At 44.0% G+C, this 22,163-nt stretch overlaps 12 non-coding genes across 12 annotated transcripts; all 12 read right to left on the bottom strand.

Annotated features, from left to right (window-relative positions):
- Window positions 1-1,177: 1,177 nt before the first annotated feature.
- trnak-cuu (transfer RNA lysine (anticodon CUU)) lies at window positions 1,178-1,250 on the bottom strand. The gene has a single exon. It is a non-coding gene; the product is annotated as a tRNA-Lys (tRNA).
- A 912-nt stretch (window positions 1,251-2,162) lies between these two features.
- Window positions 2,163-2,235, bottom strand: trnak-cuu (transfer RNA lysine (anticodon CUU)). The gene has a single exon. It is a non-coding gene; the product is annotated as a tRNA-Lys (tRNA).
- Window positions 2,236-8,077: 5,842 nt separating this feature from the next.
- On the bottom strand, window positions 8,078-8,150 carry trnak-cuu (transfer RNA lysine (anticodon CUU)). Its single transcript has one exon. It is a non-coding gene; the product is annotated as a tRNA-Lys (tRNA).
- Window positions 8,151-10,274: 2,124 nt separating this feature from the next.
- trnak-cuu (transfer RNA lysine (anticodon CUU)) lies at window positions 10,275-10,347 on the bottom strand. Its single transcript has one exon. It is a non-coding gene; the product is annotated as a tRNA-Lys (tRNA).
- A 424-nt stretch (window positions 10,348-10,771) lies between these two features.
- Window positions 10,772-10,844, bottom strand: trnak-cuu (transfer RNA lysine (anticodon CUU)). The gene has a single exon. It is a non-coding gene; the product is annotated as a tRNA-Lys (tRNA).
- Window positions 10,845-11,759: 915 nt separating this feature from the next.
- On the bottom strand, window positions 11,760-11,832 carry trnak-cuu (transfer RNA lysine (anticodon CUU)). Its single transcript has one exon. It is a non-coding gene; the product is annotated as a tRNA-Lys (tRNA).
- A 2,399-nt stretch (window positions 11,833-14,231) lies between these two features.
- On the bottom strand, window positions 14,232-14,304 carry trnak-cuu (transfer RNA lysine (anticodon CUU)). Its single transcript has one exon. It is a non-coding gene; the product is annotated as a tRNA-Lys (tRNA).
- A 1,219-nt stretch (window positions 14,305-15,523) lies between these two features.
- trnak-cuu (transfer RNA lysine (anticodon CUU)) lies at window positions 15,524-15,596 on the bottom strand. Its single transcript has one exon. It is a non-coding gene; the product is annotated as a tRNA-Lys (tRNA).
- A 922-nt stretch (window positions 15,597-16,518) lies between these two features.
- Window positions 16,519-16,591, bottom strand: trnak-cuu (transfer RNA lysine (anticodon CUU)). Its single transcript has one exon. It is a non-coding gene; the product is annotated as a tRNA-Lys (tRNA).
- Window positions 16,592-17,513: 922 nt separating this feature from the next.
- Window positions 17,514-17,586, bottom strand: trnak-cuu (transfer RNA lysine (anticodon CUU)). The gene has a single exon. It is a non-coding gene; the product is annotated as a tRNA-Lys (tRNA).
- A 914-nt stretch (window positions 17,587-18,500) lies between these two features.
- trnak-cuu (transfer RNA lysine (anticodon CUU)) lies at window positions 18,501-18,573 on the bottom strand. The gene has a single exon. It is a non-coding gene; the product is annotated as a tRNA-Lys (tRNA).
- An 899-nt stretch (window positions 18,574-19,472) lies between these two features.
- Window positions 19,473-19,545, bottom strand: trnak-cuu (transfer RNA lysine (anticodon CUU)). The gene has a single exon. It is a non-coding gene; the product is annotated as a tRNA-Lys (tRNA).
- Window positions 19,546-22,163: the final 2,618 nt, after the last annotated feature.

The raw sequence follows: 22,163 nt of genomic DNA, 5'->3' as shown, positions 1-22,163 counted from the left end.
TCAAGCCATTTAGGAGTACAATTCATTGGTAATAGGTATGTCATTCAGATGACAGGTCAGAGTGCAGGCAGAGATAGAATACAAATTCATAGCCTTCTGTATCACCAACTATGCAGGGTGGCAAGCCTGTCGAAATTCCAAGCGGATGGTTGTTTGCGAAGTGAGTTGGTGCTTCGGCAGAGAAAATAATCACCTAACGTGGGGTTCACGACCCTGAGAGTAAGATTCTCATGCTCTACCGACTGAGCTAGCCAGGTACCTCAATGCTGATCTTGACTTGGTTTGAATATCGTACATCCCAGTTTCTGCAAAATATGGTGATCAGTGAGTGTTGTTGATGGATCCTGTGGTGCAATCTGTTAGCGTGTTGTACTTATACAGCAGTATACAGCAATTAGATGACAAGGTTATGAGTTCAAGCCCCACCAGGAGCAAGTATTGTTCTTGAAGCCTCTTCCTGTCTATTTCTTGTCCGGAAAATGATAATTTATTCAAGCCATTTAGGAGTACAATTCATTGGTAATAGGTATGTCATTGAGATGACAGGTCAGAGTGCAGGCAGAGATAGAATACAAATTCATAGCCTTCTGTATCACCAACTATGCAGGGTGGCAAGCCTGTCGAAATTCCAAGCGGATGGTTGTTTGCGAAGTGAGTTGGTGCTTCGGCAGAGAAAATAATCACCTAACGTGGGGCTCGAACCCACAACCCTGAGATTAAGAGTCTCATGCTCTACCGACTGAGCTAGCCAGGTACCTGAATAGTATTTTTGACTTGGTTTGAATATCGTACATCCCAGTTTCTGCAAAATATGGTGATCAGTGAGTGTTGTTGATGGATCCTGTGGTGCAATCTGTTAGCGTGTTGTACTTATACAGCAGTATACAGCAATTAGATGACAAGGTTATGAGTTCAAGCCCCACCAGGAGCAAGTATTGTTCTTGAAGCCTCTTCCTGTCTATTTCTTGTCCGGAAAATGATAATTTATTCAAGCCATTTAGGAGTACAATTCATTGGTAATAGGTATGTCATTGAGATGACAGGTCAGAGTGCCGGCAGAGCTAGAATACAAATTCATAGCCTTCTGTATCACCAACCATGCAGTGGCAAGCCTGTTCGAAATTCCAAGCGGATGGTTGTTTGCGAAGTTAGTTGGTGCTTCGGCAGAGAAAATAATCACCTAACGTGGGGCTCGAACCCACAACCTTGAGATTAAGAGTCTCATGCTCTACCGACTGAGCTAGCCAGGTACCTGAATAGTATTTTTGACTTGGTACGAATATCGTACAGCCCAGTTTCTGCAAAATATGGTGATCAGTGAGTGTTGTTGATGGATCCTGTGGTGCAATCTGTTAGCGTGTTGTACTTATACAGCAGTATACAGCAATTAGATGACAAGGTTATGAGTTCAAGCCCCACCAGGAGCAAGTATTGTTCTTGAAGCCTCTTCCTGTCTATTTCTTGTCCGGAAAATGATAATTTATTCAAGCCATTTAGGAGTACAATTCATTGGTAATAGGTATGTCATTGAGATGACAGGTCAGAGTGCAGGCAGAGATAGAATACAAATTCATAGCCTTCTGTATCACCAACTATGCAGGGTGGCAAGCCTGTCGAAATTTCAAGCGGATGGTTGTTTGCAAAGTGAGTTGGTGCTTCGGCAGAGAAAATAATTACCCAACGTGGGGCTCGAACCCACGACCCTGAGAATAAGATTCTCATGCTCTACCGACTGAGCTAGCCAGGTACCTCAATGGTGATCCTGACTTGGTTTGAATATCGTACATCCCAGTTTCTGCAAAATATGGTGATCAGTGAGTGTTGTTGATGGATCCTGTGGTGCAATCTGTTAGCGTGTTGTACTTATACAGCAGTATAAAGCAATTAGATGACAAGGTTATGAGTTCAAGCCCCACCAGGAGCAAGTATTCTTCTTGCCTGTCTATTTCTTGTCCGGAAAATGATAATTTATTCAAGCCATTTAGGAGTACAATTCATTGGTAATAGGTATGTCATTGAGATGACAGGTCAGAGTGCAGGTAGAGATAGAATACAAATTCATAGCCTTCTGTATCACCAACTATGCAGGGTGGCAAGCCTGTCGAAATTCCAAGCGGATGGTTGTTTGCGAAGTGAGTTGGTGCTTCGGCAGAGAAAATAATCACCTAACGTGGGGCTCGAACCCACGACCCTGAGATTAAGAGTCTCATGCTCTACCGACTGAGCTAGCCAGGTACCTGAATAGTATTTTTGACTTGGTATGAATATCGTACATCCCAGTTTCTGCAAAATATGGTGATCAGTGAGTGTTGTTGATGGATCCTGTGGTGCAATCTGTTAGCGTGTTGTACTTATACAGTAGTATACAGCAATTAGATGACAAGGTTATGAGTTCAAGCCCCACCAGGAGCAAGTATTGTTCTTGAAGCCTCTTCCTGTCTATTTCTTGTCCGGAAAATGATAATTTATTAAAGCCATTTAGGAGTACAATTCATTGGTAATAGGTATGTCATTGAGATGACAGGTCAGAGTGCAGGTAGAGATAGAATACAAATTCATAGCCTTCTGTATCACCAACTATGCAGGGTGGCAAGCCTCTGCCTGTCTATTTCTTGTCCGGAAAATGATAATTTATTCAAGCCATTTAGGAGTACAATTCATTGGTAATAGGTATGTCATTGAGATGACAGGTCAGAGTGCAGGCAGAGATAGAATACAAATTCATAGCCTTCTGTATCACCAACTATGCAGGGTGGCAAGCCTGCTCGAAATTCCAAGCGGATGGTTGTTTGCGAAGTGAGTTGGTGCTTCGGCAGAGAAAATAATCACCCAACGTGGGGCTCACGACCCTGAGATTAAGAGTCTCATGCTCTACCGACTGAGCTAGCCAGGTACCTCAATGGTGATCTTGACTTGGTTTGAATTTCGTACATCCCAGTTTCTGCAAAATATGGTGATCAGTGAGTGTTGTTGATGGATCCTGTGGTGCAATCTGTTAGCGTGTTGTACTTATACAGCAGTATACAGCAATTAGATGATAAGGTTATGAGTTCAAGCCCCACCAGGAGCAAGTATTCTTCTTGCCTGTCTATTTCTTGTCCGGAAAATGATAATTTATTCAAGCCATTTAGGAGTACAATTCATTGGTAATAGGTATGTCATTCAGATGACAGGTCAGAGTGCAGGCAGAGCTAGAATACAAATTCATAGCCTTCTGTATCACCAACTATGCAGAGTGGCAAGCCTGCTCGAAATTCCAAGTGGATGGTTGTTTGCGAAGTGAGTTGGTGCTTCGGCAGAGAAAATAATCACCTAACGTGGGGCTCGAACCCACGACCAAGAGTCTCATGCTCTACCGACTGAGCTAGCCAGGTGCCTCAATAGTATTTTTGACTTGGTACGAATATCGTACAGCCCAGTTTCTGCAAAATATGGTGATCAGTGAGTGTTGTTGATGGATCCTGTGGTGCAATCTGTTAGCGTGTTGTACTTATACAGTAGTATACAGCAATTAGATGACAAGGTTATGAGTTCAAGCCCCACCAGGAGCAAGTATTGTTCTTGAAGCCTCTTCCTGTCTATTTCTTGTCCGGAAAATGATAATTTATTCAAGCCATTTAGGAGTACAATTCATTGGTAATAGGTATGTCATTGAGATGACAGGTCAGAGTGCAGGCAGAGATAGAATACAAATTCATAGCCTTCTGTATCACCAACCATGCAGTGGCAAGCCTGTTCGAAATTCCAAGCGGATGGTTGTTTGCGAAGTGAGTTGGTGCTTCGGCAGAGAAAATAATTACCCAACGTGGGGCTCGATCCCACGACCCTGAGATTAAGAGTCTCATGCTCTACCGACTGAGCTAGCCAGGTACCTCAATGGTGATTTTGACTTGGTTTGAAAATCGTACATCCCAGTTTCTGCAAAATATGGTGATCAGTGAGTGTTGTTGATGGATCCTGTGGTGCAATCTGTTAGCGTGTTGTACTTATACAGCAGTATACAGCAATTAGATGACAAGGTTATGAGTTCAAGCCCCACGAGGAGCAAGTATTGTTCTTGAAGCCTCTGCCTGTCTATTTCTTGTCCGGAAAATGATAATTTATTCAAGCCATTTAGGAGTACAATTCATTGGTAATAGGTATGTCATTCAGATGACAGGTCAGAGTGCAGGCAGAGATAGAATACAAATTCATAGCCTTCTGTATCACCAACTATGCAGGGTGGCAAGCCTCTGCCTGTCTATTTCTTGTCCGGAAAATGATAATTTATTCAAGCCATTTAGGAGTACAATTCATTGGTAATAGGTATGTCGTTCAGATGACAGGTCAGAGTGCAGGCAGAGATAGAATACAAATTCATAGCCTTCTGTATCACCAACCATGCAGGGTGGCAAGCCTGCTCGAAATTCCAAGCGGATGGTTGTTTGCGAAGTGAGTTGGTGCTTCGGCAGAGAAAATAATCACCCAACGTGGGGCTGGAACCCACGACCCTGAGATTAAGAGTCTCATGCTCTACCGACTGAGCTTGCCAGGTACCTCAATGGTGATCCTGACTTGGTTTGAATATCGTACATCCCAGTTTCTGCAAAATATGGTGATCAGTGCGTGTTGTTGATGGATCCTGTGGTGCAATCTGTTAGCGTGTTGTACTTATACAGCAGTATAAAGCAATTAGATGACAAGGTTATGAGTTCAAGCCCCACCAGGAGCAAGTATTCTTCTTGCCTGTCTATTTCTTGTCCGGAAAATGATAATTTATTCAAGCCATTTAGGAGTACAATTCATTGGTAATAGGTATGTCATTCAGATGACAGGTCAGAGTGCCGGCAGAGCTAGAATACAAATTCATAGCCTTCTGTATCACCAACCATGCAGAGTGGCAAGCCTGTTCGAAATTCCAAGTGGATGGTTGTTTGCGAAGTGAGTTGGTGCTTCGGCAGAGAAAATAATCACCTAACGTGGGGCTCGAACCCGCGACTAAGAGTCTCATGCTCTACCGACTGAGCTAGCCAGGTACCTGAATAGTATTTTTGACTTGGTACGAATATCGTACAGCCCAGTTTCTGCAAAATATGGTGATCAGTGAGTGTTGCTGATGGGATCCTGTGGTGCAATCTGTTAGCGTGTTGTACTTATACAGCAGTATACAGCAATTAGATGACAAGGTTATGAGTTCAAGCCCCACCAGGAGCAAGTATTCTTCTTGAAGCCTCTGCCTGTCTATTTCTTGTCCGGAAAATGATAATTTATTCAAGCCATTTACGAGTACAATTCATTGGTAATAGGTATGTCATTCAGATGACAGGTCAGAGTGCAGGCAGAGATAGAATACAAATTCATAGCCTTCTGTATCACCAACTATGCAGGGTGGCAAGCCTCTGCCTGTCTATTTCTTGTCCGGAAAATGATAATTTATTCAAGCCATTTAGGAGTACAATTCATTGGTAATAGGTATGTCATTCAGATGACAGGTCAGAGTGCAGGCAGAGATAGAATACAAATTCATAGCCTTCTGTATCACCAACCATGCAGAGTGGCAAGCCTGTTCGAAATTCCAAGCGGATGGTTGTTTGCGAAGTGAGTTGGTGCTTCGGCAGAGAAAATAATCACCTAACGTGGGGCTCGAACCCGCGACTAAGAGTCTCATGCTCTACCGACTGAGCTAGCCAGGTACCTGAATAGTATTTTTGACTTGGTACGAATATCGTACAGCCCAGTTTCTGCAAAATATGGTGATCAGTGAGTGTTGTTGATGGATCCTGTGGTGCAATCTGTTAGCGTGTTGTACTTATACAGCAGTATAAAGCAATTAGATGACAAGGTTATGAGTTCAAGGCCCACCAGGAGCAAGTATTGTTCTTGAAGCCTCTTCCTGTCTATTTCTTGTCCGGAAAATGATAATTTATTCAAGCCATTTAGGAGTACAATTCATTGGTAATAGGTATGTCATTCAGATGACAGGTCAGAGTGCCGGCAGAGATAGAATACAAATTCATAGCCTTCTGTATCACCAACCATGCAGTGGCAAGCCTGTTCGAAATTCCAAGCGGATGGTTGTTTGTGAAGTGAGTTGGTGCTTTGGCAGAGAAAATAATCACCTAACGTGGGGCTCAAACCCGCGACCCTGAGATTAAGAGTCTCATGCTCTACCGACTGAGCTAGCCAGGTACCTGAATAGTATTTTTGACTTGGTACGAATATCGTACAGCCCAGTTTCTGCAAAATATGGTGATCAGTGAGTGTTGTTGATGGATCCTGTGGTGCAATCTGTTAGCGTGTTGTACTTATACAGCAGTATACAGCAATTAGATGACAAGGTTATGAGTTCAAGCCCCACCAGGAGCAAGTATTCTTCTTGAAGCCTCTGCCTGTCTATTTCTTGTCCGGAAAATGATAATTTATTCAAGCCATTTAGGAGTACAATTCATTGGTAATAGGTATGTCATTCAGATGACAGGTCAGAGTGCCGGCAGAGATAGAATACAAATTCATAGCCTTCTGTATCACCAACCATGCAGTGGCAAGCCTGTTCGAAATTCCATGCGGATGGTTGTTTGCGAAGTGAGTTGGTGCTTCGGCAGAGAAAATAAGCACCTAACGTGGGGCTCGAACCCACGACCCTGAGATTAAGAGTCTCATGCTCTACCGACAGAGCTAGCCAGGTACCTCAATGGTGATCTTGACTTGGTTTGAAAATCGTACATCCCAGTTTCTGCAAAATATGGTGATCAGTGAGTGTTGTTGATGGATCCTGTGGTGCAATCTGTTAGCGTGTTGTACTTATACAGCAGTATACAGCAATTAGATGACAAGGTTATGAGTTCAAGCCCCGCCAGGAGCAAGTATTGTTCTTGAAGCCTCTGCCTGTCTATTTCTTGTCCGGAAAATGATAATTTATTCAAGCCATTTAGGAGTACAATTCATTGGTAATAGGTATGTCATTCAGATGACAGGTCAGAGTGCAGGCAGAGCTAGAATACAAATTCATAGCCTTCTGTATCACCAACCATGCAGAGTGGCAAGCCTGTTCGAAATTCCAAGCGGATGGTTGTTTGCGAAGTGAGTTGGTGCTTCGGCAGAGAAAATAATCACCTAACGTGGGGCTCGAACCCGCGACTAAGAGTCTCATGCTCTACCGACTGAGCTAGCCAGGTACCTGAATAGTATTTTTGACTTGATACGAATATCGTACAGCCCAGTTTCTGCAAAATATGGTGATCAGTGAGTGTTGTTGATGGATCCTGTGGTGCAATCTGTTAGCGTGTTGTACTTATACAGCAGTATAAAGCAATTAGATGACAAGGTTATGAGTTCAAGCCCCGCCAGGAGCAAGTATTGTTCTTGAAGCCTCTGCCTGTCTATTTCTTGTCCGGAAAATGATAATTTATTCAAGCCATTTAGGAGTACAATTCATTGGTAATAGGTATGTCATTGAGATGACAGGTCAGAGTGCCGGCAGAGCTAGAATACAAATTCATAGCCTTCTGTATCACCAACCATGCAGAGTGGCAAGCCTGTTCGAAATTCCAAGCGGATGGTTGTTTGCGAAGTGAGTTGGTGCTTCGGCAGAGAAAATAATCACCTAACGTGGGGCTCGAACCCGCGACCCTGAGATTAAGAGTCTCATGCTCTACCGACTGAGCTAGCCAGGTACCTGAATAGTATTTTTGACTTGGTATGAATATCGTACAGCCCAGTTTCTGCAAAATATGGTGATCAGTGAGTGTTGTTGATGGATCCTGTGGTGCAATCTGTTAGCGTGTTGTACTTATACAGCAGTATACAGCAATTAGATGACAAGGTTATGAGTTCAAGCCCCACCAGGAGCAAGTATTGTTCTTGAAGCCTCTTCCTGTCTATTTCTTGTCCGGAAAATGATAATTTATTCAAGCCATTTAGGAGTACAATTCATCGGTAATAGGTATGTCATTCAGATGACAGGTCAGAGTGCAGGCAGAGCTAGAATACAAATTCATAGCCTTCTGTATCACCAACTATGCAGAGTGGCAAGCCTGCTCGAAATTCCAAGCGGATGGTTGTTTGCGAAGTGAGTTGGTGCTTCGGCAGAGAAAATAATCACCTAACGTGGGGCTCGAACCCACGACCCTGAGATTAAGAGTCTCATGCTCTACCGACTGAGCTAGCCAGGTACCTGAATAGTATTTTTGACTTGGTACGAATATCGTACAGCCCAGTTTCTGCAAAATATGGTGATCAGTGAGTGTTGTTGATGGATCCTGTGGTGCAATCTGTTAGCGTGTTGTACTTATACAGCAGTATACCTGGACACTGTGCTATCTAACCTCCAAACGAGCTTCAATGCCATACAGCACTCCTTCCGTGGCCTCCAACTGCTCTTAACCGCTAGTAAAACCAAATGCATGCTTTTCAACCGTTCGCTGCCTGCACCCGCACGCCTGACCAGCATCACCACCCTGGATGGTTCCGACCTTGAATATGTGGACATCTATAAGTACCTAGGTGTCTGGCTAGACTCTAAACTCTCCTTCCAGACCCATATCAAACATCTCCAATCGAAAATCAAATCAAGAGTCGGCTTTCTATTCCGCAACAAAGCCTCCTTCACTCACGCCGCCAAACTTACCCTAGTAAAACTGACTATCCTACCGATCCTCGACTTCGGCGATGTCATCTACAAAATTGCTTCCAACACTCTACTCAGCAAACTGGATGCAGTTTATCACAGTGCCATCCGTTTTGTCACTAAAGCACCTTATACCACCCACCACTGCGACTTGTATGCTCTAGTCGGCTGGCCCTCGCTACATATTCGTCGCCAGACCCACTGGCTCCAGGTCATCTACAAGTCCATGCTAGGTAAAGCTCCGCCTTATCTCAGTTCACTGGTTACGATGGCAACACCCATCCGTAGCACGCGCTCCAGCAGGTGTATCTCACTGATCATCCCTAAAGCCAACACCTCATTTGGCCGCCTTTCGTTCCAGTTCTCTGCTGCCTGTGATTGGAACGAATTGCAAAAATCGCTGAAGTTGGAGACTTTTATCTCCCTCACCAACTTCAAACATCTGCTATCTGAGCAGCTAACCGATCGCTGCAGCTGTACATAGTCTATTGGTAAATAGCCCACCCATTTTCACCTACCTCATCCCCATACTGTTTTTATTTATTTATTTTTCTGCTCTTTTGCACACCAATATCTCTACCTTTACATAACCATCTGATCATTTATCACTCCAGTGTTAATCTGCATAATTGTAATTATTTGCCTACCTTCTCATGCCTTTTGCACACAATGTATATATAGACTCCCCTTTTTCTACTGTGTTATTGACTTGTTAATTGTTTACTCCATGTGTAACTCTGTGTTGTCTGTTCACACTGCTATGCCTTATCTTGGCCAGGTCGCAGTTGCAAATGAGAACTTGTTCTCAACTAGCCTACCTGGTTAAATAAAGGTGAAATAAAAAATAAAATAAAAAATAAAATAAAAATACAGCAATTAGATGACAAGGTTATGAGTTCAAGGCCCACCAGGAGCAAGTATTCTTCTTGAAGCCTCTTCCTGTCTATTTCTTGTCCGGAAAATGATAATTTATTCAAGCCATTTAGGAGTACAATTCATTGGTAATAGGTATGTCATTGAGATGACAGGTCAGAGTGCAGGCAGAGATAGAATACAAATTCATAGCCTTCTGTATCACCAACTATGCAGGGTGGCAAGCCTGTCGAAATTCCAAGCGGATGGTTGTTTGCGAAGTGAGTTGGTGCTTCGGCAGAGAAAATTATTACCCAACGTGGGGCTCGAACCCACGACCCTGAGATTAAGAGTCTCATGCTCAACCGACTGAGCTAGCCAGGTACCTCAATGGTGATCTTGACTTGGTTTGAAAATCGTACTTCACAGTTTCTGCAAAATATGGTGATCAGTGAGTGTTGTTGATGGATCCTGTGGTGCAATATGTTAGCGTGTTGTACTTATACAGCAGTATAAAGCAATTAGATGACAAGGTTATGAGTTCAAGCCCCACCAGGAGCAAGTATTCTTCTTGCCTGTCTATTTCTTGTCCGGAAAATGATAATTTATTCAAGCCATTTAGGAGTACAATTCATTGGTATGTATGTATGTCATTCAGATGACAGGTCATTGAGATGACAGGTCAGAGTGCAGGCAGAGCTAGAATACAAATTCATAGCCTTCTGTATCACCAACTATGCAGAGTGGCAAGCCTGCTCGAAATTCCAAGCGGATGGTTGTTTGCGAAGTGAGTTGGTGCTTCGGCAGAGAAAATAATCACCTAACGTGGGGCTCGAACCCACGACCCTGAGATTAAGAGTCTCATGCTCTACCGACTGAGCTAGCCAGGTACCTGAATAGTATTTTTGACTTGGTACGAATATCGTACAGCCCAGTTTCTGCAAAATATGGTGATCAGTGAGTGTTGTTGATGGATCCTGTGGTGCAATCTGTTAGCGTGTTGTACTTATACAGCAGTATACAGCAATTAGATGACAAGGTTATGAGTTCAAGCCCCACCAGGAGCAAGTATTGTTCTTGAAGCCTCTTCCTGTCTATTTCTTGTCCGGAAAATGATAATTTATTCAAGCCATTTAGGAGTACAATTCATTGGTAATAGGTATGTCATTGAGATGACAGGTCAGAGTGCAGGCAGAGATAGAATACAAATTCATAGCCTTCTGTATCACCAACTATGCAGGGTGGCAAGCCTGTCGAAATTCCAAGCGGATGGTTGTTTGCGAAGTGAGTTGGTGCTTCGGCAGAGAAAATTATTACCCAACGTGGGGCTCGAACCCACGACCCTGAGATTAAGAGTCTCATGCTCTACCGACTGAGCTAGCCAGGTACCTCAATGGTGATCTTGACTTGGTTTGAAAATCGTACTTCACAGTTTCTGCAAAATATGGTGATCAGTGAGTGTTGTTGATGGATCCTGTGGTGCAATATGTTAGCGTGTTGTACTTATACAGCAGTATAAAGCAATTCGATGACAAGGTTATGAGTTCAAGCCCCACCAGGAGCAAGTATTCTTCTTGCCTGTCTATTTCTTGTCCGGAAAATAATAATTTATTCAAGCCATTTAGGAGTACAATTCATAGGTAATAGGTATGTCATTCAGATGACAGGTCAGAGTGCAGGCAGAGCTAGAGTACAAATTCATAGCCTTCTGTATCACCAACTATGCAGGGTGGCAAGCCTGCTCGAAATTCCAAGCGGATGGTTGTTTGCGAAGTGAGTTGGTGCTTCGGCAGAGAAAATAATCACCCAACGTGGGGCTCGAACCCACGACCCTGAGATTAAGAGTCTCATGCTCTACCGACTGAGCTAGCCAGGTACCTCAATGGTGATCTTGACTTGGTTTGAATATCGTACATCCCAGTTTCTGCAAAATATGGTGATCAGTGAGAGTGTTGTTGATGGATCCTGTGGTGCAATCTGTTAGCGTGTTGTACATATACAGCAGTATACAGCAATTAGATGACAAGGTTATGAGTTCAAGCCCCACCAGGAGCAAGTATTGTTCTTGAAGCCTCTTCCTGTCTATTTCTTGTCCGGAAAATGATAATTTATTCAAGCCATTTAGGAGTACAATTCATTGGTAATAGGTATTTCATTGAGATGACAGGTCAGAGTGCAGGCAGAGATAGAATACAAATTCATAGCCTTCTGTATCACCAACTATGCAGGGTGGCAAGCCTGTCGAAATTCCAAGCGGATGGTTGTTTGCGAAGTGAGTTGGTGCTTCGGCAGAGAAAATTATTACCCAACGTGGGGCTCGAACCCACGACCCTGAGATTAAGAGTCTCATGCTCTACCGACTGAGCTAGCCAGGTACCTCAATGGTGATCTTGACTTGGTTTGAAAATCGTACTTCACAGTTTCTGCAAAATATGGTGATCAGTGAGTGTTGTTGATGGATCCTGTGGTGCAATATGTTAGCGTGTTGTACTTATACAGCAGTATAAAGCAATTAGATGACAAGGTTATGAGTTCAAGCCCCACCAGGAGCAAGTATTCTTCTTGCCTGTCTATTTCTTGTCCGGAAAATAATAATTTATTCAAGCCATTTAGGAGTACAATTCATAGGTAATAGGTATGTCATTCAGATGACAGGTCAGAGTGCAGGCAGAGCTAGAGTACAAATTCATAGCCTTCTGTATCACCAACTATGCAGGGTGGCAAGCCTGCTCGAAATTCCAAGCGGATGGTTGTTTGCGAAGTGAGTTGGTGCTTCGGCAGAGAAAATAATCACCCAACGTGGGGCTCGAACCCACGACCCTGAGATTAAGAGTCTCATGCTCTACCGACTGAGCTAGCCAGGTACCTCAATGGTGATCTTGACTTGGTTTGAATATCGTACATCCCAGTTTCTGCAAAATATGGTGATCAGTGAGAGTGTTGTTGATGGATCCTGTGGTGCAATCTGTTAGCGTGTTGTACTTATACAGCAGTATACAGCAATTAGATGACAAGGTTATGAGTTCAAGCCCCGCCAGGAGCAAGTATTGTTCTTGAAGCCTCTGCCTGTCTATTTCTTGTCCGGAAAATGATAATTTATTCAAGCCATTTAGGAGTACAATTCATTGGTAATAGGTATGTCATTGAGATGACAGGTCAGAGTGCAGGCAGAGATAGAATACAAATTCATAGCCTTCTGTATCACCAACTATGCAGGGTGGCAAGCCTGTCGAAATTCCAAGCGGATGGTTGTTTGCGAAGTGAGTTGGTGCTTCGGCAGAGAAAATTATTACCCAACGTGGGGCTCGAACCCACGACCCTGAGATTAAGAGTCTCATGCTCTACCGAATGAGCTAGCCAGGTACCTCAATGGTGATCTTGACTTGGTTTGAAAATCGTACTTCACAGTTTCTGCAAAATATGGTGATCAGTGAGTGTTGTTGATGGATCCTGTGGTGCAATATGTTAGCGTGTTGTACTTATACAGCAGTATAAAGCAATTAGATGACAAGGTTATGAGTTCAAGCCCCACCAGGAGCAAGTATTCTTCTTGCCTGTCTATTTCTTGTCCGGAAAATAATAATTTATTCAAGCCATTTAGGAGTACAATTCATAGGTAATAGGTATGTCATTCAGATGACAGGTCAGAGTGCAGGCAGAGCTAGAGTACAAATTCATAGCCTTCTGTATCACCAACTATGCAGGGTGGCAAGCCTGCTCGAAATTCCAAGCGGATGGTTGTTTGCGAAGTGAGTTGGTGCTTCGGCAGAGAAAATAATCACCCAACGTGGGGCTCGAACCCACGACCCTGAGATTAAGAGTCTCATGCTCTACCGACTGAGCTAGCCAGGTACCTCAATGGTGATCTTGACTTGGTTTGAATATCGTACATCCCAGTTTCTGCAAAATATGGTGATCAGTGAGTGTTGTTGATGGATCCTGTGGTGCAATCTGTTAGCGTGTTGTACTTATACAGCAGTATACAGCAATTAGATGACAAGGTTATGAGTTCAAGCCCCGCCAGGAGCAAGTATTGTTCTTGAAGCCTCTGCCTGTCTATTTCTTGTCCGGAAAATGATAATTTATTCAAGCCATTTAGGAGTACAATTCATTGGTAATAGGTATGTCATTCAGATGACAGGTCAGAGTGCAGGCAGAGCTAGAATACAAATTCATAGCCTTCTGTATCACCAACTATGCAGGGTGGCAAGCCTGCTCGAAATTCCAAGCGGATGGTTGTTTGCGGAGTGAGTTGGTGCTTCGGCAGAGAAAATAATCACCTAACGTGGGGCTCGAACCCACGACCCTGAGATTAAGAGTCTCATGCTCTACTGACTGAGCTAGCCAGGTACCTGAATAGTATTTTTGACTTGGTACAAATATCGTACAGCCCAGTTTCTGCAAAATATGGTGATCAGTGAGTGTTGTTGATGGATCCTGTGGTGCAATCTGTTAGCGTGTTGTACTTATACAGCAGTATACAGCAATTAGATGACAAGGTTATGAGTTCAAGCCCCACCAGGAGCAAGTATTGTTCTTGAAGCCTCTTCCTGTCTATTTCTTGTCCGGAAAATGATAATTTATTCAAGCCATTTAGGAGTACAATTCATTGGTAATAGGTATGTCATTGAGATGACAGGTCAGAGTGCAGGCAGAGATAGAATACAAATTCATAGCCTTCTGTATCACCAACTATGCAGGGTGGCAAGCCTGTCGAAATTCCAAGCGGATGGTTGTTTGCGAAGTGAGTTGGTGCTTCGGCAGAGAAAATTATTACCCAACGTGGGGCTCGAACCCACGACCCTGAGATTAAGAGTCTCATGCTCTACCGACTGAGCTAGCCAGGTACCTCAATGGTGATCTTGACTTGGTTTGAAAATCGTACTTCACAGTTTCTGCAAAATATGGTGATCAGTGAGTGTTGTTGATGGATCCTGTGGTGCAATATGTTAGCGTGTTGTACTTATACAGCAGTATAAAGCAATTAGATGACAAGGTTATGAGTTCAAGCCCCACCAGGAGCAAGTATTCTTCTTGCCTGTCTATTTCTTGTCCGGAAAATAATAATTTATTCAAGCCATTTAGGAGTACAATTCATAGGTAATAGGTATGTCATTCAGAGTCTCATGCTCTACCGACTGAGCTAGCCAGGTACCTCAATGGTGATCTTGACTTGGTTTGAATATCGTACATCCCAGTTTCTGCAAAATATGGTGATCAGTGGGTGTTGTTGATGGATCCTGTGGTGCAATCTGTTAGCGTGTTGTACTTATACAGCAGTATACAGCAATTAGATGACAAGGTTATGAGTTCAAGCCCCGCCAGGAGCAAGTATTGTTCTTGAAGCCTCTGCCTGTCTATTTCTTGTCCGGAAAATGATAATTTATTCAAGCCATTTAGGAGTACAATTCATTGGTAATAGGTATGTCATTCAGATGACAGGTCAGAGTGCAGGCAGAGCTAGAATACAAATTCATAGCCTTCTGTATCACCAACTATGCAGGGTGGCAAGCCTGCTCGAAATTCCAAGCGGATGGTTGTTTGCGGAGTGAGTTGGTGCTTCGGCAGAGAAAATAATCACCCAACGTGGGGCTCGAACCCACGACCCTGAGATTAAGAGTCTCATGCTCTACCGACTGAGCTAGCCAGGTACCACAATGGTGATCTTGACTTGGTTTGAATATCGTACATCCCAGTTTCTGCAAAATATGGTGATCAGTGAGTGTTGTTGATGGATCCTGTGGTGCAATCTGTTAGCGTGTTGTACTTATACAGCAGTATACAGCAATTAGATGACAAGGTTATGAGTTCAAGCCCCACCAGGAGCAAGTATTGTTCTTGAAGCCTCTGCCTGTCTATTTCTTGTCCGGAAAATGATAATTTATTCAAGCCATTTAGGAGTACAATTCATTGGTAATAGGTATGTCATTCAGATGACAGGTCAGAGTGCAGGCAGAGCTAGAATACAAATTCATAGCCTTCTGTATCACCAACTATGCAGTTGCTCGAAATTCCAAGCGGATGGTTGTTTGCGAAGTGAGTTGGTGCTTCGGCAGAGAAAATAATCACCTAACGTGGGGCTCGAACCCACGACCCTGAGATTAAGAGTCTCATGCTCTACCGACTGAGCTAGCCAGGTACCTGAATAGTATTTTTGACTTGGTATGAATATCGTACAGCCCAGTTTCTGCAAAATATGGTGATCAGTGAGTGTTGTTGATGGATCCTGTGGTGCAATCTGTTAGCGTGTTGTACTTATACAGCAGTATACAGCAATTAGATGACAAGGTTATGAGTTCAAGCCCCACCAGGAGCAAGTATTGTTCTTGAAGCCTCTTCCTGTCTATTTCTTGTCCGGAAAATGATAATTTATTCAAGCCATTTAGGAGTACAATTCATTGGTAATAGGTATGTCATTGAGATGACAGGTCAGAGTGCAGGCAGAGATAGAATACAAATTCATAGCCTTCTGTATCACCAACTATGCAGGGTGGCAAGCCTGTCGAAATTCCAAGCGGATGGTTGTTTGCGAAGTGAGTCGGTGCTTCGGCAGAGAAAATTATTACCCAACGTGGGACTCGAACCCACGACTCTGAGATTAAGAGTCTCATGCTCTACCGACTGAGCTAGCCAGGTACCTGAATAGTATTTTTGACTTGGTACGAATATCGTACAGCCCAGTTTCTGCAAAATATGGTGATCAGTGAGTGTTGTTGATGGATCCTGTGGTGCAATCTGTTAGCGTGTTGTACTTATACAGCAGTATACAGCAATTAGATGACAAGGTTATGAGTTCAAGCCCCACCAGGAGCAAGTATTGTTCTTGAAGCCTCTTCCTGTCTATTTCTTGTCCGGAAAATGATAATTTATTCAAGCCATTTAGGAGTACAATTCATTGGTAATAGGTATGTCATTGAGATGACAGGTCAGAGTGCAGGCAGAGATAGAATACAAATTCATAGCCTTCTGTATCACCAACTATGCAGAGTGGCAAGCCTGCTCGAAATTCCAAGCGGATGGTTGTTTGCGAAGTGAGTTGGTGCTTCGGCAGAGAAAATAATCACCTAACGTGGGGCTCGAACCCACGACCCTGAGATTAAGAGTCTCATGCTCTACCGACTGAGCTAGCCAGGTACCTGAATAGTATTTTTGACTTGGTACGAATATCGTACAGCCCAGTTTCTGCAAAATATGGTGATCAGTGAGTGTTGTTGATGGATCCTGTGGTGCAATCTGTTAGCGTGTTGTACTTATACAGCAGTATACAGCAATTAGATGACAAGGTTATGAGTTCAAGCCCCACCAGGAGCAAGTATTGTTCTTGAAGCCTCTTCCTGTCTATTTCTTGTCCGGAAAATGATAATTTATTCAAGCCATTTAGGAGTACAATTCATTGGTAATAGGTATGTCATTGAGATGACAGGTCAGAGTGCAGGCAGAGATAGAATACAAATTCATAGCCTTCTGTATCACCAACTATGCAGAGTGGCAAGCCTGCTCGAAATTCCAAGCGGATGGTTGTTTGCGAAGTGAGTTGGTGCTTCGGCAGAGAAAATAATCACCTAACGTGGGGCTCGAACCCACAACCCTGAGATTAAGAGTCTCATGCTCTACCGACTGAGCTAGCCAGGTACCTGAATAGTATTTTTGACTTGGTACGAATATCGTACAGCCCAGTTTCTGCAAAATATGGTGATCAGTGAGTGTTGTTGATGGATCCTGTGGTGCAATCTGTTAGCGTGTTGTACTTATACAGCAGTATACAGCAATTAGATGACAAGGTTATGAGTTCAAGCCCCACCAGGAGCAAGTATTGTTCTTGAAGCCTCTTCCTGTCTATTTCTTGTCCGGAAAATGATAATTTATTCAAGCCATTTAGGAGTACAATTCATTGGTAATAGGTATGTCATTGAGATGACAGGTCAGAGTGCAGGCAGAGATAGAATACAAATTCATAGCCTTCTGTATCACCAACTATGCAGGGTGGCAAGCCTGTCGAAATTCCAAGCGGATGGTTGTTTGCGAAGTGAGTTGGTGCTTCGGCAGAGAAAATTATTACCCAACGTGGGGCTCGAACCCACGACCCTGAGATTAAGAGTCTCATGCTCTACCGACTGAGCTAGCCAGGTACCTCAATGGTGATCTTGACTTGGTTTGAAAATCGTACTTCACAGTTTCTGCAAAATATGGTGATCAGTGAGTGTTGTTGATGGATCCTGTGGTGCAATCTGTTAGCGTGTTGTACTTATACAGCAGTATACAGCAATTAGATGACAAGGTTATGAGTTCAAGCCCCGCCAGGAGCAAGTATTGTTCTTGAAGCCTCTGCCTGTCTATTTCTTGTCCGGAAAATGATAATTTATTCAAGCCATTTAGGAGTACAATTCATTGGTAATAGGTATGTCATTGAGATGACAGGTCAGAGTGCAGGCAGAGCTAGAATACAAATTCATAGCCTTCTGTATCACCAACTATGCAGGGTGGCAAGCCTGCTCGAAATTCCAAGCGGATGGTTGTTTGCGGAGTGAGTTGGTGCTTCGGCAGAGAAAATAATCACCCAACGTGGGGCTCGAACCCACGACCCTGAGATTAAGAGTCTCATGCTCTACCGACTGAGCTAGCCAGGTACCGCAATGGTGATCTTGACTTGGTTTGAATATCGTACATCCCAGTTTCTGCAAAATATGGTGATCAGTGAGTGTTGTTGATGGATCCTGTGGTGCAATCTGTTAGCGTGTTGTACTTATACAGCAGTATAAAGCAATTAGATGACAAGGTTATGAGTTCAAGCCCCACCAGGAGCAAGTATTCTTCTTGCCTGTCTATTTCTTGTCCGGAAAATGATAATTTATTCAAGCCATTTAGGAGTACAATTCATTGGTAATAGTTATGTCATTCAGATGACAGGTCAGAGTGCAGGCAGAGATAGAATACAAATTCATAGCCTTCTGTATCACCAACTATGCAGGGAGGCAAGCCTGCTCGAAATTCCAAGCGGATGGTTGTTTGCGAAGTGAGTTGGTGCTTCGGCAGAGAAAATAATCACCTAACGTGGGGCTCGAACCCACGACCCTGAGATTAAGAGTCTCATGCTCTACCGACTGAGCTAGCCAGGTACCTCAATGGTGATCTTGACTTGGTTTGAAAATCGTACTTCACAGTTTCTGCAAAATATGGTGATCAGTGAGTGTTGTTGATGGATCCTGTGGTGCAATATGTTAGCGTGTTGTACTTATACAGCAGTATAAAGCAATTAGATGACAAGGTTATGAGTTCAAGCCCCACCAGGAGCAAGTATTCTTCTTGCCTGTCTATTTCTTGTCCGGAAAATAATAATTTATTCAAGCCATTTAGGAGTACAATTCATAGGTAATAGGTATGTCATTCAGATGACAGGTCAGAGTGCAGGCAGAGCTAGAGTACAAATTCATAGCCTTCTGTATCACCAACTATGCAGGGTGGCAAGCCTGCTCGAAATTCCAAGCGGATGGTTGTTTGCGAAGTGAATTGGTGCTTCGGCAGAGAAAATAATCACCTAACGTGGGGCTCACGACCCTGAGATTAAGAGTCTCGTGCTCTACCGACTGAGCTAGCCAGGTACCTCAATGGTGATCTTGACTTGGTTTGAATATCGTACATCCCAGTTTCTGCAAAATATGGTGATCAGTGAGTGTTGTTGATGGATCCTGTGGTGCAATCTGTTAGCGTGTTGTACTTATACAGCAGTATAAAGCAATTAGATGACAAGGTTATGAGTTCAAGCCCCACCAGGAGCAAGTATTCTTCTTGCCTGTCTATTTCTTGTCCGGAAAATGATAATTTATTCAAGCCATTTAGGAGTACAATTCATTGGTAATAGTTATGTCATTCAGATGACAGGTCAGAGTGCAGGCAGAGATAGAATACAAATTCATAGCCTTCTGAATCACCAACTATGCAGGGAGGCAAGCCTGCCCGAAATTCCAAGCGGATGGTTGTTTGCGAAGTGAGTTGGTGCTTCGGCAGAGAAAATAATCACCTAACGTGGGGCTCGAACCCACGACCCTGAGATTAAGAGTCTCATGCTCTACCGACTGAGCTAGCCAGGTGCCTCAATAGTATTTTTGACTTGGTACGAATATCTTACAGCCCAGTTTCTGCAAAATATGGTGATCAGTGAGTGTTGTTGATGGATCCTGTGGTGCAATATGTTAGCGTGTTGTACTTATACAGCAGTATAAAGCAATTAGATGACAAGGTTATGAGTTCAAGCCCCACCAGGAGCAAGTATTGTTCTTGAAGCCTCTGCCTGTCTATTTCTTGTCCGGAAAATGATAATTTATTCAAGCCATTTAGGAATACAATTCATTGGTAATAGGTATGTCATTCAGATGACAGGTCAGAGTGCAGGCAGAGCTAGAATACAAATTCATAGCCTTCTGTATCACCAACTATGCAGAGGGGAAAGCCTTGTCTGGTTTGCATGGTGGGTCTGTAAGTGTAGTGCTACGTTTGGGACGGGAGTGATATCAGGAAAGGAGTTAGGGACATGTGTAGGGGTTGGTGTATGTGATGTGGCAGGGTGAAAAAGTTGTTCAATTAACCATGTGAAAGTCCTAGGGTTACTCCAAATATCAGTAGGAATATCACAAATAAGGGACCAGATATCCCCAGCCTCACCCAGAGAGGGAGAAATTTCCCTCTAACTGGGCGAGGTTCCCTTCTCAGGGGAGGCGGAGTTTGATGCCGCATCACCTGAGGAAGGAGTGTCTTCATTTGGAATCGAATTTAGGCCGCTCAAATCAGCTCTGACTTCAGTCAGTGTTCTAGAAGGAATTGGGGCTGGGGTGCAATGTGTAAGGCGGTGCCAAGGTGTGCCTGATTTACCTTTGACCTGGACTGAGTGTGAAGTAACCTCCTTCACTTCGTACGGTCCAGTCCACCTGGGTTCCAGCCACTTTCTCTTGTGGACTGTAACCCACACCCCGTCACCAACCTTTACCTTCAGTAGTGGCGTGTCCCCCGGCAGCTCCCCCTCCTGGACCTTGTGAACCTGGGTAGAGAGTGCTGCAGAGAGAACCGTCAGTTTTTTCACATAATTAGACATTACAATTTGTTGTACATCAAGGGCGGGCATATGACCTCCCTCCCTTGGTGGACCATGCATGACTCTACCAGTCAGTATCCCATGAGGCACATACTTTAGCTATCTTAGCTTTTGCTTTTGGTTTGACGTTCCACCAGATTTTGGGATTGGGGCCTGTACTTAGATCCAAATCTGTGGGTTATGCCAAATCTTTCTTCCACCTGTCTCAGGTGTTTGTTAAATGTGAGCCATTTGTCAAATTTGATTTGTCTTGGGATGCCATACCTGGGTATTAGTTTGGTTTGTAGCCACTTAAAGACTGACCTAGCATCCTCCCCTTTTGTTATTATTGCCTCTACCCATTTGGAGAACCTATCTACTATGACTAGGAGATAGAGTTTGCCTTTAGATAAATTTTCGGGGCCCATGTCGGTGTAGTCTATACTAATATCCTGAAAACATGCATTAGGTATTACGTATGAGCCCATTGGTGTTTGATATGGTGTCTTTGGGTTGTGTCTGTCACAACCATTGCATTCGTCACAAAATAAATCATCGTCATAAAATAAGTCAGTCATATTTTTTATGTGAGGGTGCCACCAGATGTGCGAGGCCTTTTTGGAGGGTCTTTAGTTTGCCTTCGTGTGTGGGGCCATGTGTTTCTCATAAAAGTTCCGGGTCCATCAGTGTGGCCTGCTTCATGGGCATGGGCTGAGTCTGTATAGATATTCAGTCTTTCCTTTTCCTCTGATGAGGACCTGCGTCAATCCGATGATTTCAGCTAATTTGGCCGATGCTGGTTGAGGGTTAATGGCTGATTGAAGGGTGACATGTGAACCGTCTGGGAGTTGCTGTTTCCTTCTTCTGCCGTGGGTGGTGGGCATTTTTATGGCCAGGGGATGGTTTTCCCAGTCATTCCCTGGAACTGCGGTTGGTTGTATGCGGGTTGCTGATGCATGGGTGTGGGTCCTGGTTGCTGATGTTCGTACTGTTGAGGTCTATTTCCACCCCTTTCCTTCCCATATGGACCTCTCGTAGAGTTCCACTGGCGTTGTTGTGGTGTGAGTGGGTATGGACACTCTCGTGAGTAGTGCCCTGGAGTTCTACAGTTGAAACAAACCCCTCTTTTTGGATGGCCTGGTATCCATTGCGGCTGGTATGCAAATTGTGGTTGCGGGGGATACCAAGGCCCCGGGTTGGCTGGTTGAGGACCGGCCTGCTGTTGAATCATCTGGGAGATAGTCTGGGCCACTATTTGAGAGATGTCTGTTTTGGTGCCTGTCTCCTTCGTTTCTTCCGCCACCATCTGTTTCTTAGGTTTTTCTCCTTGTTGTGCTTCCTTCAATTGGAGTTTCAGGAGTTGTACCTGGAGGGACTGCACCTGGCTCTCAGCACCCCCTCTTTCCTTGTTGTGCTGGGTCACATGGTGGTGCACATGAGTGTTGAATTGGGTCAGAGGAAGTGCAATCAACCCTACCGTTCCTCTGAGTTTGGTTTTAACATCTCCGGGACACCCGTTGACCACCATTTCCTTCCACATGCTGAGTGTGGTATCAGTGTGATCGAATGGTTCTTCGTGGACCGATCTCCATGTGGTCTTAGCCCTGTCCAGGTATGCTGCAGGTTGCTCACCTGGGTTGA

Source organism: Oncorhynchus mykiss, chromosome 3 (assembly GCF_057628025.1).
Source record: "Oncorhynchus mykiss isolate SJ-2025 chromosome 3, ASM5762802v1, whole genome shotgun sequence".
Classification (NCBI taxonomy): domain Eukaryota; kingdom Metazoa; phylum Chordata; class Actinopteri; order Salmoniformes; family Salmonidae; genus Oncorhynchus; species Oncorhynchus mykiss.
This window is presented reverse-complemented; position numbering and strand designations above follow the sequence as displayed.